The sequence below is a fragment of the Zootoca vivipara genome, chromosome 3, assembly GCF_965207765.1.
Source record: "Zootoca vivipara chromosome 3, rZooViv2.hap1.1, whole genome shotgun sequence".
Taxonomy (NCBI): Eukaryota; Metazoa; Chordata; class Lepidosauria; order Squamata; family Lacertidae; genus Zootoca; species Zootoca vivipara.
The window spans coordinates 7511500-7525438 of NC_142586.1; the positions used below are offsets into that span (position 1 = coordinate 7511500).

The following is a 13939-nucleotide window of genomic DNA, read 5'->3' on the forward strand; positions in this document are numbered from 1 at the left end:
AGAAAGAAGATTCCACCTAAACATTAGGAAGAACCTGACAGTAAGTGCTGTTCGGCAGTGGAATTTGCTACCAAGGAGTGTGGTGGAGTCTCCTTCTTTGGAGGTCTTTAAGCAGAGGCTTGACAGGCATATGTCAAGAATGCTTTGATGGTGTTTCCTGCTTGGCAGGGGGTTGGACTGGATGGCCCTTGTGGTCTCTTCCAACTCTATGATTCTATGATTTCCCAGTCACTTTACAGAAAAGGTATCAAAGCGACAAGTTTGCATTTTTTCCTTTCCTTTTATTACAGAGTGCGTGATCATCACCTTAAGCTCGATGCTGTGCAGAAGTTTAACTGTTGTGCTTGTGCCACTGTTGCACATTAGTAACCCGAAAGAAAGAAAAATCGTATGAGTTGCTAAAATGTGTCAAAGTGCACATTATGAGGATCAAAGAGCAATGAATAGCACGAATGCTATGGAAACAATTGCTGGGTGTTTCCGAATCCAAAAATCCAAAGAGGAGTTTGGATGGGGAGACGTTTGCAAGTGTCTATACCTGGGACTTTCATGAAGTACCAGGTACGCTCTCTCTTCCATCATTAAGCAGATTATCTTCACTGCCCACAAAGGAAAGAGACACAACACGTCTTCTGTGTACATAGCATAGGGAAAGGACGATGAAATAGGGAAATTCAAGAGACAAACTATTCCTCGGGACTGCACTGCTCTCAGCAACTGCAACGAGCCTTTGCAGAACAGCACCAGGAACCGCTGAAACCTGATGCTGCTCAAAGGCTTTGCACTCAAGTTGAACGTCGGCCAGTAAATAAATACAAATCTGTTGTCAGGGAGGTTCTTAATGACTAACCCTTTCAAAGCACTCGCACCCGTTCCCTGATGAAGCAACGTCCCCCAAGGTGTGCTGACTTCTATCTAAGCAGCAGCCCTACAAAACCTTCCCTGTTCTGCCTAGGCTGTGTGCTTTACGACGACATGAATCACAGGCAGTTTCGGTACTTTAGCACCGCTCATAAGGAAGAGCTATTAACCCCAGGGCCACAGATGGGTGTGGAGGAAAGGTTAAGAATACGGTGCCTAAATATTCTTGACTAATTATAAAAACAAATCAGGTGGCAGCGGTCATGCCAGGATCTCGTATCTATTGACATATGATATGGCTGCCATTGGCTATGCCATGCTTAGCCTACATATAAATATAACTGCCTCCCACCCCTTTTACCAAATACAGTGACTATAACCTTGCAGTAGCTGTTTCACTTCTTCACCCAGGCTACAATGCAGCAGAGAACCACATAGGCTTAAATGCTATTTATTTCTATGAGGCTCAACTATGCATAGCTGCAGTGGCCATTTAAAATGTAGTAGTAGTAGTATGGGACCCAGGTGGCGCTGTGGGTTAAACCACTGAGCCTAGGGCTTGCTGATCAGAAGGTCGGTGGTTCAAATCCCTGCAACAGGGTGAGCTCCCGTTGCTTGGTCCCAGCTCCTGCCAACCTAGCAGTTCGAAAGCACGTCAAAATTCAAGTTGATAAATAGGAACCGCTACAGCTGGAAGGTAAACGGTGTTTCCATGTGCTGCTCTGGTTTGCCAGAAGCGGCTTTGTCATGCTGGCCACATGACCTGGAAGCTGTACGCCGGCTCCCTCGGCCAATAATGAGCGCGCAACCCCAGAGTCGGTCACGACTGGACCTAATGGTCAGGGGTCCCTTTACCTTTACCTTTTTAGTAGTAGTAGTAACCACCTATGTAGTGCCTATGTAACAGCAACCCAAAGTAGTAAATCTTTCAAAATAAAAATAGTAGCCCAGTAGTAACCACCTTCTATATTTCTTAATAGTAGCAATAGCAGCAATAGCAGCAATAGGAGGTAAGTTCTATTGCTCTAAGTGTTTTGATTCCCCATCTTTGGAGCTCTAGTGCTTCTCAACAGGCCAAGTCCCAGATTGCTAATGTGATATAGTAGCAGCATCTGTCTTGGACTAGGGAGACGTGGCCTCAAATCCCCATTCCGCCAGGTGACCTTGGGCAAATCTCTCTCCCAAATTGTGCCTAAGCTACTTCACAGGGTTACTGGCGTGATTAACGCTGCCCTGGGGTCAGGGGTGGTAATGTGCATCAATTTTGGCTTCCCTCAGTCCTTAGGAAACTTCATCATCATTTTAGTATTTTTGAAGTTTAGCCTAACATACACAAATGCATTGCATTTGGGGGGGAAAGCTTGCAAAAAAAAGGTATATGTTAGCTTTTATGCACATTCTCCCCTAACATGTGGGGTTTTGTACAGCTTTTATTTATTTTTTTGCTGCAGGACTGTATCGCCCCATTTGGAGAAGTGTGTGTTTTGGGGAACAGCTGCATTTTACTTCGCATATTGTTTCAGGAAGTGCAAACTTGACTAGGTTCCCATTAAAATGTGAACCAAACTGAATTTCTTTGCCAACCCAACCTGGAGTTCAAACTATGACCTTTTTGCAGCCACCGAACATTCAGATTTTTTTCAACAGCTTGAACATAGGCTAGAACATTAGGCCCTAAAAAGCCCTAAACGGCATCGGTCCTATATACCTGAAGGAGCGTCTCCACCTCCATCGCTCTGCCCGGACACTGAGATCCAGCGCTGAGGGCCTTCTGGCGGTTCCCTCGCTGCGAGAAGCCAAGTTACAGGGAACCAGGCAGAGGGCCTTCTCGGTAGTGGCACCCACCCTGTGGAACGCCCTCCCACCAGATGTCAAAGAGAAAAACAACTACCAGACTTTTAGAGGACATCTGAAGGCAGCCCTGTTTAGGGAAGCTTTTAATCTTTAAGAAATTATTGTATCTGTTGGAAGCCGCCCAGAGTGGCTGGGGAAGCCCAGCCAGATGGGCGGGGTATAAATAATAAATTGTTGTTGTTGTTGTTATAGAAAGAAAGCTACCATTTAATTTTTTAAAAAGCAGTGAAGAGAAAAATATAAATTAAAAGTTACGGTATGTGCATACAAAACAACAGCAACAACCCTGTATGGATAGAAACCACATTCTCATTATGAAGGCCTGTATTTCAGTTCTTGGCTCAATGGTTTTCTGTGTTCAGTGAATTCTACTTTGCTTTACTTGTATGGAGGATTCAATCATGTGAGCCCCATTGGAAGGCAGACATGGTACAGCCTTCTCCAACCTGTTGCCCTCCAAATGCATTAGCCCCAGCCAGCATGACCAATGGGCTGGAGTGATGGGAATTGCACTGCAAAATATCTGGAGGGCACCAGCTTGGCCTGGGCACAGTCAGACCCCCTCAGTGAGAACTAGACCTTTGCATCAGCTGTGTGATCCAGGAAAGGTAACTTCCGATACTGCCAATTAAAAACCAATGGTGGGGGTTTGCAGAAAGGGTGGAAACAGCGTGGTTTTGTGCCTCTCACCTGAAAGCAAAGATTCTCCAATTCCTCAACAAGGCAATGATTCTACTACTTACTACCTTGGGGCTCCAACCGCAGGGAAAGAACATGCTGTAATCTGCTATATGCTTGAAAGGGAACATTTTTTCCTCCAGCCTAATTCAACATTACCTGTGGATGAAGCATTGCAGAATTTAGTGCCAGAAAAGTGTGTTTTGGAAAACAGGGTATAGCGTTTCATAATTTGATTTAAATCAATTATACCGTCTCTCACCGGAACATTCATGAGCTCCAAGAAATAAAAATATATAAATGGAACCAGCTGTTTAAAAGGCTCTTGTGCTGGAGACAGGTTTCACTGGGACTTTAATCAGCTTCTTTATATATCACATTATTGTTGTGCAGAAATGGAGTGAGGGATGTACAGAGCTGTAAGTGGGAACTGCAAGGTAACCAATTAAGTTAAGGAAGAACCTGGAGAATTGAATCTCAGCTGATGCAGCTCGCCTTGGCCTGAGGAAGTAGTCATTTGGTCTGAAGGAAATTGGTGGGTGGGGTTTGAGATTCTTTTACGGCATCCAGTGAAATAAATGCACTTTTAGACGATATTCCAATTTTCTGAGTTTCACCTGTATATTCCTCCTTGCAAAATGAGATCTAACAAGAAAATAAGAGCCTAGGGTCTAGGGAGAGATGGTGGGGGACCACAGGTGGATAAATACCCACCCCTGTTATACAGAAACCTTTGAGTTCTCTAGAAAAAGAGCCCTAAAATTCTAGTTACAGGTAGGTAGCCGTGTTGGTCTGCCATAGTCAAAACAAAATTTAAAAATTCCTTCCAGTGGCACCTTAGAGACCAACTAAGTTTCTTATTGGTACGAGCTTTTGTGTGCATGCACACTTCTTCAGATACAGCCCTAAAATTATCACTCTCATAAAGTTTTCCATCTTTCTCCTCTTGTCTTCATGTCACTTGTAATCCAGCTGTCTATGGACAGACCCACACTATTTAAAGCACACGATTTCCTGGAAAGAATCCTGAGAACTGTAGTTTTCCTCCCTCACGGAGCTACAATCCCAGCACCCTTAACAAACTGCTGTTTCTGTGATTCTTTGGCTGTGAGGCTACCACACCAACTCCAAATTGCAACGACCTTGTTCCTGACTGGATTCGAATTAAGAGGCCTAGTAAGGTGGAAATGGAGAGGAAAACCTGAATTCAAATCCCTTATCAATGAATGCAGTGTAACTTACTGCTGGTCCACACAGCCCTCCCTTTCTAACAGAAGACAAGATGTGATAACCCCAAGGATGCACCTCTGAGTTCCTTGTAGGAAAGGTGGGACACAAATGCCATTAAGACAAGATTTTTAAATTCATGAGGATTTCAAATGAAATGGGTTGAAAATGAAACACACACACACACACACACACACACACACAGCCCTCTCTCTCTCTGGTTCTATTGCTGTAAAAACTATTTCTCACCCTTTTATAAAGCTGGCCAAAAAAAGTGTGAGCTTCTATTGAGGTCGGCACAGTCCCCCTGGCCTTTGAGTCTTGCAAAGTCCATGTCTTTCTTAATCAAAGTGACTCTGCCAGCACAATTAGGATGCTCAAACAAACAAAGCCCACACACCACAAGCCGTTCGCTGTGAACAGGACCACAGAGCAAGTAGGATGTACACTGTCTCAAAATATTACCACTGAAAGTTGTTCAAGCTGGAGGGGGGCGGGAAACAGGGGACTCCAGCAACTCAGAGGCATTCTATTACTGCATCGTATTCCATGCATATTCCCAAAGCCCCAAAGGGCTGTATGTGTATTAACCATGTCATTCGTAATCAATTATCTTCATGGAAGAGCTAGTACCTAAAATGATCTCATGATAATAATACGGCAGACCAAACACTGGGCTACATTAGCTAACATCTCACTTGGCTGAGCAACAGAACCTTTACAATATATGTCCGAGTTGTCCTAGAGATCACAACTTTGAGGGGCGGGGTGAAATCCTAGAAAAGACCTTCGAGCACAAATGAAAAAGATAACTCATCTCTCTTTCTCTCTGGGGTCTTAACCCATTATTTCATTATGGCTAAGGCAGGATCCATTGTTGTAAGATATGTTTCAAGGGGAGGCAGGTCAAACAACATATTCGGCCATGTCCTTTCTTTATCTTCTTTCAGGGTTAGTTCTGGAACAGTATCCCAACACAGGCTTGAAAAATTGAGACACGTGAAGTAATGTGTGAAAGGGGAATCATTCATCCTACCTCAAAAACTTCCCAGAACTCCCTACCCGGCAAAGTTGGCAGAACTGTGATAGGATCCTCAGTATGGAGAAGACGAAAAAGAAGAAGCTAGGAGTTGCTGCTAATTCATTGCATTGACAAAACAATGAATTGCTCAGAGCTGGTGCCCTCCAGCTCTTTCAGGCTACAAATCCCATTAGCTCCAGCCAGTACAACTGAGCTGTCTCGGGGGATGATGGGAGCTGTAGTCTAAAAAAAAGGCAGAGAGCACCAAGTTAGCAAAGTCTGCCCTAGGATATGTCTCTTGCCACACTCATCCTTCCCTTCTCAGCACCTGGACAGGACAGGCAAATAGGGGTCCTGTGTTGGAATCCCCCCCTGAGCCATGAAGCTCACTAGGTGAACCTTGGTATGCACATATAAAAGTCAGAGTTTAGCTTTATCATTCAACTCCAGTCCACTGGCTTAAATATGCTTTATTAACCACAAACAAGCCATGGTTTGTTGTTGCCTTCTAAACATTGCCTTATGCTAACTGTATCTTAGTGCTACAAGTGAACCAGGTCCAACCTGTCGCACAAGATTGTCATGAACAGAAAAAAGGTCAATCTTGTACTCCACCGCAGGATCCTTGAACAAAAGGTAGCATATGAATGTAATGAAATAAAAGGAACCTTGATCCATATTTGTGCCGCCCAGTGCTACCAAGAGCAATTGTCTAACAGGTAATTCACGCCGAGAGCATCTCAGTATCCTGAATGATTAACATTCCTTTGTCAAGTCCTAGACTCTGACCAGGTATTGCATTAAGAGAAAGATGGGGAAGCTGTGGCCCTCTAGATGCTGTTGTATCCCATCTCCCATCATCCCTGCCCATTGGCCATTCCTGAGGCTGATGGTAGTTGGAGCCCGGCAACATCTAGAGCAGGCATGTCAAACATGTGGCCCTCCAGATGTTTTGGCCTACAACTCCCATGATCCCTAGCTAGCAGGACCAGTGGTTGGGGAAGATGGGAATTGTAGTCCAAAACATCTGGAGGGCCGCATGTTTGACATGCCTGATCTAGAGGGTCACAGGTATGATAGCAAAACCCATTGGAACAAGAATAAAACAAAATTTCTGAAGGAAAACATACACTCACTATGCTTTTAGATTATGCAGCATGCATACGCCAAGGCAGGAAACATCTCAGAAGAGAGGAATGCTTTTTTCCAATGAATGCCTGAACCCATGTATTACTGCATTAAATATAATTAACACAGTGCTTTCTTTTCCCTTAAAAAAAGTTTAGGGGTACTCTCGTTTTCCTTCTCATATTGAAATACTGCCCCTCAATGAGGCCAAACATAGATTCACAAAATGTTTAGGGCTATGCGTACCCCAGCGTACCACCGGGGGGGGGGAGAGCACCGAATTAACATAATAAAAAATTTGATCAACAGAGTTTCAGGCTGCAATTTAGGGTTGCCATATTTCAAAAAGTAAAAACCAGGACACCCCAAAAATTAATGAGCTTTTTTCTTTCTTTCTTTTACAAAAAAGCCAAAAAAAAACCCACCTTTCTACAGATGTGTATGGGATTAATTTGTTAGCTGACTAAAAGCTACAGCCTTGCAAATGTCATCCTTTAATAAATCAGTTGGAATTCATGCAAGTTGCTTCGTCTCTCAGTTGAGGAGGCTGATAAAGCTTCTCCCACTCTCAGACTGACATCCACAGCAGGCATCAATCATGCCTTGGAAACTGGAAATGGCAATAGAGACCACACAGGTGCTAAGGGACAGAGCCGTCTTTCCTATTGGAGCTACTGGCGTGTTGCGCTAGGGCGCAGGCGCCTCAGGGACACCCCAGCGAGTTGACAACCGAGAAGAACTTGGCCCTCCAGCTGTTTTGGGACTACAACTCCCATCATCCCTAGCTAACAGGACCAGTGGTCAGGGATGATGGGAACTGTAGTCCCAAAACATCTGGACGGCCGAGTTTGGCCATCACTGCCAGAGAAGGACCTTCTACACAGCAGCAACGCTTGAGATCTCAACATGTGGGATACTCCATTTCAAGAACATCTGCTGTGGCTGCCATTTTTAATTCCACATAATGCGGTATTGAACGTTATCTGCACACTCCAAACAATCCCCATTGTCTTTTAAAGTGAAGGGTGTTGTTCCAGAGACATGTACACTTAAAGCAGAGGCCCATTTAATTCCTTTACAACCATAGTCACTCAGGGTGTGGGAGTGGCAAGCCAGTGCTCCTCAGGAATGAGCAACAGGGAGGGCCAGCCAGATGGAAAAGCAGGCAGGACTCCCACAGATGGAATAGGTGTGCATGACAAGCTAGGTAAAGGTAAAGGGACCCCTGACCATTAGGTCCAGTCGTGACCGACTCTGGGGTTGCGCGCTCATCTCGCATTAGTGGCCGAGGGAGCCGGCGTATAGCTTCCAGGTCATGTGGCCAGCATGACAAAGCCGCTTCTGGCAAACCAGAGCAGCACACGGAAACGCCGTTTACCTTCCCGCTGTAGCGGTTCCTATTTAAATACTTGCATTTTGACGTGCTTTCGAACTGCTAGGTTGGCAGGAGCTGGGACCAAGCAACGGGAGCTCACCCCGTCACAGGGATTCGAACCGCCGACCTTCTGATCAGCAAGCCCTAGGCTCTGTGGTTTAACCCACAGCGCCACCTGGGTCCCTGCATGACAAGCTACAACTGCTGAAATCCCCACATCTACGTAACTGTTAATGGTCCAGGGACACCCTGTCCTCTTTTGCATTTAGTTGCCCTAACCACAGGTGGTCTGAAACTTAGGAGAAAGGGCTATGTTCTCCTATCATTCCATGCTTTTCAGTTGAGATAGCACTTGGCTGAATATCACAGCTATCGAGTAACCATGTCTAGGTGAACCAGCCCTTTGTGTTGGGCAAAGGCTTCGTATTGAATTTGTGACCTTCAGAAATTTGAAGGTGACTGTCTGTGAACCTGATGGTTGCATTAATATCAAAGGCTAAGGCCAAACCGCAGGGACCAACAGCAGTGTATAAACCCATTTGAAGCCAGTCTTGGGTTGTAGAGGAAACCCTGAAATGAAACATATTTTCTGGTAGCCTCCACCCATGTTACAGCAGTCTCCCTCCCTCCCCCACCCTTTTAAAATAGTTGTTCATATTTACATAGGCCATAGCGAAGTGCTCAGACAAAGGCTTGCAAAAGTTTACTGTGAAAGGCAAATTCTTACAATATTAAACTCAGCACTGAGCACCTCTCCTGCACTGCTCAGAAGAACTTTTCAACCTTCTCTTTTAACCCAGCTAAAAAGACAGCAAAGCAAAGTTAATCCCCTTGTTTAGAGTTACACCCATAAGAGAAAGGGAATTCACAGATCAAGATCAAACCCAGCACTAAAGGGAATTATTTAGCAATGTTTAGGATGGCACCCTATAATTACTGTCAGTGTTACAGGCTAGACTCTTCAACATGGTTTTTGTTACGAGACCAAATGTGGGCTCCCTCGTTTATTTTATTTTTTTTAGTTTTCTTGGTTTCATCTTAAATCTTGCATCTTTCAGTTTTCAGGTTAGAGTTGAATAACAATAAGGAGTAATTATTTACCAAGCACTTTGTCACAGCGGTCAGAGTGCCATAAAACTATTTGCAAAATACAATGGAATAAAATTAAAGCAACATGAGAAACTATGCAAGGGTTTAAAATATAACTAAAAATAAAGCACACACGTCTTTCAGCACCACAGTACTTGGGCTGCAAAGGTGCCTTCAATTATTCCTCCATTTCTATTAAACCTGGGAAAATGGCAAAGGTGAGGCCTCATCTAGGTGAGTCATTTAACATTGTTTCAGCTTTTATCCACATACCCTCCTACCATTCCTGTTTACCAGGAGTTAGTCCCTATTTTTGGTACCTGGTCTTGGTAAAACAACTGTCCCTATTTTTTCTATTCCTAAGTGTTTTATTATGTGCACTAGGGCGACTCACATTTCACTTGTTTATCATAGATCTCTAGAAGTTAAAACTGCAATGCTAAGCAAATTTAGGAGCAATTAAAGGCCAACTCAGAAGTGATGCTAAACATGTCATTAGCAGCCATAGGTGCATTTAGGGGGGGGGCATTGTCTTAATATGCAAAGGTGAATATGCCTTAATGTCCCAGAGTACGTCACCCCACTTGTGGCTTTCTCCATGTTGAACAAGGAAGGCCACCAGGAGGTGTGTCTGTATTCACACCCTGACTCCAGTACTGGGGGTCCCCAACACATATGTTATCCGTCTATCAAGACAGCAGAAGTTGCTGGATGTGTTTCAATTACGGCATAGCTATTTTTTGATGAGTTCAAATAGATTCATTCTGCGATTTAAATTATTTTAAACTTTCTTTCTTTCTTTAAGTAAACTGTTAACGTCACATACCCCCCAACATTTCTCAGATGAAAATAGGGATGTCCTACCATACCCTCCAACATTTCTCAATACAGTGGAACCTCTGCTTACCGTTCACCTGCGGTTACGTATCCTTTGGGATACATACGCGGCAAACCCGGAAGTATTTTTCCGTGTTTCATCGCATGTGCAGAAACGTTCTACCGTTGCACTCGCATGCCCAGAAGCAGTCCCTTTGGTTGCAGAAACCTCAGGATGCGACCGGAGCTCTGGAACGCTTCCCATCCGCAACCAGAGTACCACTGTATATGTCTTCTAACGATTGTATAGTTACTTTTCTCCTTGGCTCGGGGGTCGCATAACTCCATACCCTCCAACATTTTCCCAATGAAAATAGGGACGTACTAAGGGAAAGTGGGACATTCCAGGATCAAATCTGAAACCAGGGCAACTTCTGTAAATCCAGGACTGTCCCTGGAAAATAGGGACACTTGGAGGGTTGGAGGTCAGCTTACTAAAACACTCTGTCAGAAATCAGGGGGTGACAGGCTAATGCAATAAACAACAAGAGTTCTCAGCAATATTGAGACTAAGCATCATTTTGCAAAGACAAAAGGGTCTCCCTGGTTTTTGAATTTTGTAGGATAATCACCTTTGCTTACATTCACAGCCTTCCGTGTAACTATCTAATAATACAGAGGACATGCTTCAAGTAGGAAAAATGGGCAGTCCAAGTCTATGGGCACAAAATAGTGTAATTCATCTCACATTACACTGACTGCCAATGGCAATAAAACAGGGGGTATAAAAAATACTTTACAAATAACAAGTATTTGTTTTGTTTTAATCTAGGCCCCATCTGCACTATACTGAACCATTTCACTATAAAGCAACGTCATTACAACTTTAAACAATAATGGCTTCTCCCAAAGTATCCTGGGACCTGTGGTTTGTTACGGGTGCTAAGAGCTAGGGGACCCCCTATTCTCCTCACACAGCTACAATTTCCAGTGTGGCTTAACAGTCAATCCCTCTTTACGGGGAGCTCAGGAATTGCGACTCAGTAAGGAGCATAAGAGATTCTTTAAAACTCTGAAGAAGGCAAGAGGCAAGGGGAGCCAGATGTTGGTGTTGCACTGGGCGGCCCTGAAATTTGAGACTCCAAGGTCCGCCACTGAGTAGAATCAAGACAGACTTTGCACGTATGCAAACTAGGTTTCAGTGTACAGGAAAAGAAGGCAGCTGTTCTTTGCACAGGGTATCCTGGTAAAAAGCATATAAATAGGAGTAACAAAAAAAAGACCTGCTGGTTTTGGAGAAGAATGAAATCTTCTTAATTCCCAGATGCCTTCATAGTTCAGCATTAGTATCTTTAATATCACACACACACACACATTCAAGTTCCTCAGACCTTTGAAAAGCTGAAAGAGTATAACTTTCAGGTATAATAAACCTCTTGATCCAGCCTAGCCTTCCATTCTCCCTCCACCCAGCTTTACCTTTCCACAAAGTTGGAGGGAAAATGAAACTTTTGTTGGAAGCTGATTCTCAGCTAACCCCTTTAATTCTACAAAGAATATCAAGTATTGCCAGTGAACTACCAAAAGTTTCATTTGGAAGAGAGTCATACAGGCATTGCAGCTGACCTGTTTTGCTGTTCTCTGCTCATCTACAAGGAGATCCAGCTGCGGGATAGGACCTGAGAATGAACTCTTGGTGCCACCAAGAGGAAGTTCCAGGAGAAGCACAGTGTGTAGGAATGCTGGCAAAACCCCAAACTACCATGTCTACAATGTTCAGGTGCCCCCTGTTTTCTAGATAACAACCCTTGCTCAACTCAGATGTCACCTGGGGTTTGGGGAGCATTCCCCCCCCCCAGAATTTGAATATCTTTTAGGGCTCATATTTGAATATTTGCAAGCTTCAGCTCACTACCAAGCAGTGAGTGGAAATGATGGTTCTGAGAGCCTGCTCAGAATTTCCTGGCAGATATAAGAAGACTGCAAGGCCCTTGATCCAACAGGAATAATTTTCCTCTTGTAGTTGGTTCAACAGATGAGTTTCATTTCCACACTAAAAATCTGCTGACCTTATCAATTGCAGAGAGAGGTCAAACTGTTTTAATGCTTTAGAATTGCGCTTGATTATTTCTCATAGGACTGGGAGTGGCCGCCGGGACCACATAACACCGGTCCTGAGAGATCTACACTGGCTCCCAGTATGTTTCCGAGCACAATTCAAAGTGATAGTACTGACCTTTAAAGCCTTAAATGGCCTTGGTCCTGTATACCTGAAGGAGTGTCTCCACCCCCACCATTCAGCCCGGACACTGAGATCCAGCACCGAGGGCCTTCTGGCGGTTCCCTCATTGCGAGAGGTGAGGTTGCAGGGAACCAGACAGAGGGCCTTCTCAGTAGTGGCACCTGCCCTGTGGAACGCCCTCCCAGCAGATGTCAAGACAATAAACAATTATTTTACTTTTAGAAGACAACTAAAGGCAGCCCTGTTTAGGGATGTTTTTAATGTTTGATGCTGTACTGTTTTTAACATTCGGTTGGAAGCCGCCCAGAGTGGCTGGGGAAACCCAGCCAGATGGGCGGGGTATAAATAATAAATATTATTATTATTATTATTAGCCACAGAGAGTGCAGATAGCAGATTTGCACCATTCACACAGGGACACTTCTTTAGCCCAGTTCCATGCATGCTTTACTCAGGAGTAAGTAAGCGTGCACAGGAGTACAGCCTTTAGGGTCTGTAATGGTACATAAGAAAGAACTCTTAAACATGTGAAGCTAAAGCCCTCTAGGCATTTAATAGCAGAAAATCAGTACAACTGAATTGCATGTGGAGAGCAGTGCAAATACTGTGTAATGAGCCCCCTGGGGTAAGGTTCCTTTTTCTCCTGGATATATATTATGCCTTTAAGAGCAACCTTCTGCTCAAAAATGCAGCAACACTTTCTCATCACTTATCTCTGACAAAAAAAAAGGCTCACTCAGAGGTCCCTAATGAAAATCAGAACCACGGTGCATGTGCCTCTTTCTTCCCGCACAGTCAGCTCCCAATAGATATCGAAGAAGCATCTTGTACACAGTAACTGAGGCTCTGGTACTTTTTCAAAATAGAGCAGGGTAGAGAGAGAAATGCATTAGAACAGGGGCCAGCGAACTTTTTCAGCAGGGGGCCGGTCCACTGTCCCTCAGACCTTGTGGGGGGCTGGACTGTATTATTTTTTGGAGGGGGGAGGAATGATGAACGAATTCCTATGCCCCACAAAGAACCCAGAGATGCTTTTAAATAAAAGGACACATTCTACTCATGTAAAAACACGCTGATTCTTGGACCGTCCGCAGGCCGGATTAAGAAGGCGATTGGGCTGGATCTGGGAGCCCCCGGGCCTTGGGTTGCCTACCCATGCATTAGTGCAGGCATCCCCAAACTTCGGCCCTCAAGATGTTTTGGGCTACAATTCCCATCTTCCCCGACCACTGGTCCTGTTAGCTAGGGATCATGGGAGTTGTAGTCCCAAAACAGCTGGAGGGCCGCAGTTTGGGGATGCCTGCATTAGAACATTTGAGAAGCAGTGGATATACGGTGGATAACAAAATTTCCAGCTGCACAGTAGTTGGGGTGGGGTGCATGCAGATCAAAACAGGGTTTGTCCCCCCCCCCCAAGTTGGCAAAGGTCTAATTCCTCTCTCATCTCTGAGCAGAACTCTCCAGATTTGTTGCCAGAGCAAACTCACTGCCATGGTGGAAAACCTGAAGGGTTGCAGTATTTTTCCTGGGTGCTGGGCTGTCACCTTGGAATTTGTACAAAGCTGTCAAGAATTGTCCCTGATAAATGAAGGAACTCTGAGGGCCCACCCTGCACTTGTTCTTGGTCTGAAACGTCCTCCCAGGGCAG

The 13939-nt window shown here is 44.6% G+C and overlaps 1 long non-coding RNA gene across 1 annotated transcript in view; it reads left to right on the plus strand.

Annotated features, from left to right (window-relative positions):
- Positions 1-9372: 9372 nt before the first annotated feature.
- The window catches only part of LOC148686152 (uncharacterized), a 40566-nt gene continuing 35999 nt past the window's right edge, over positions 9373-13939 (plus strand). The window contains exon 1 of the long non-coding RNA XR_015949288.1: positions 9373-9467. This is a non-coding gene — a long non-coding RNA (uncharacterized LOC148686152). The remainder of the gene's footprint in view (positions 9468-13939) is intronic.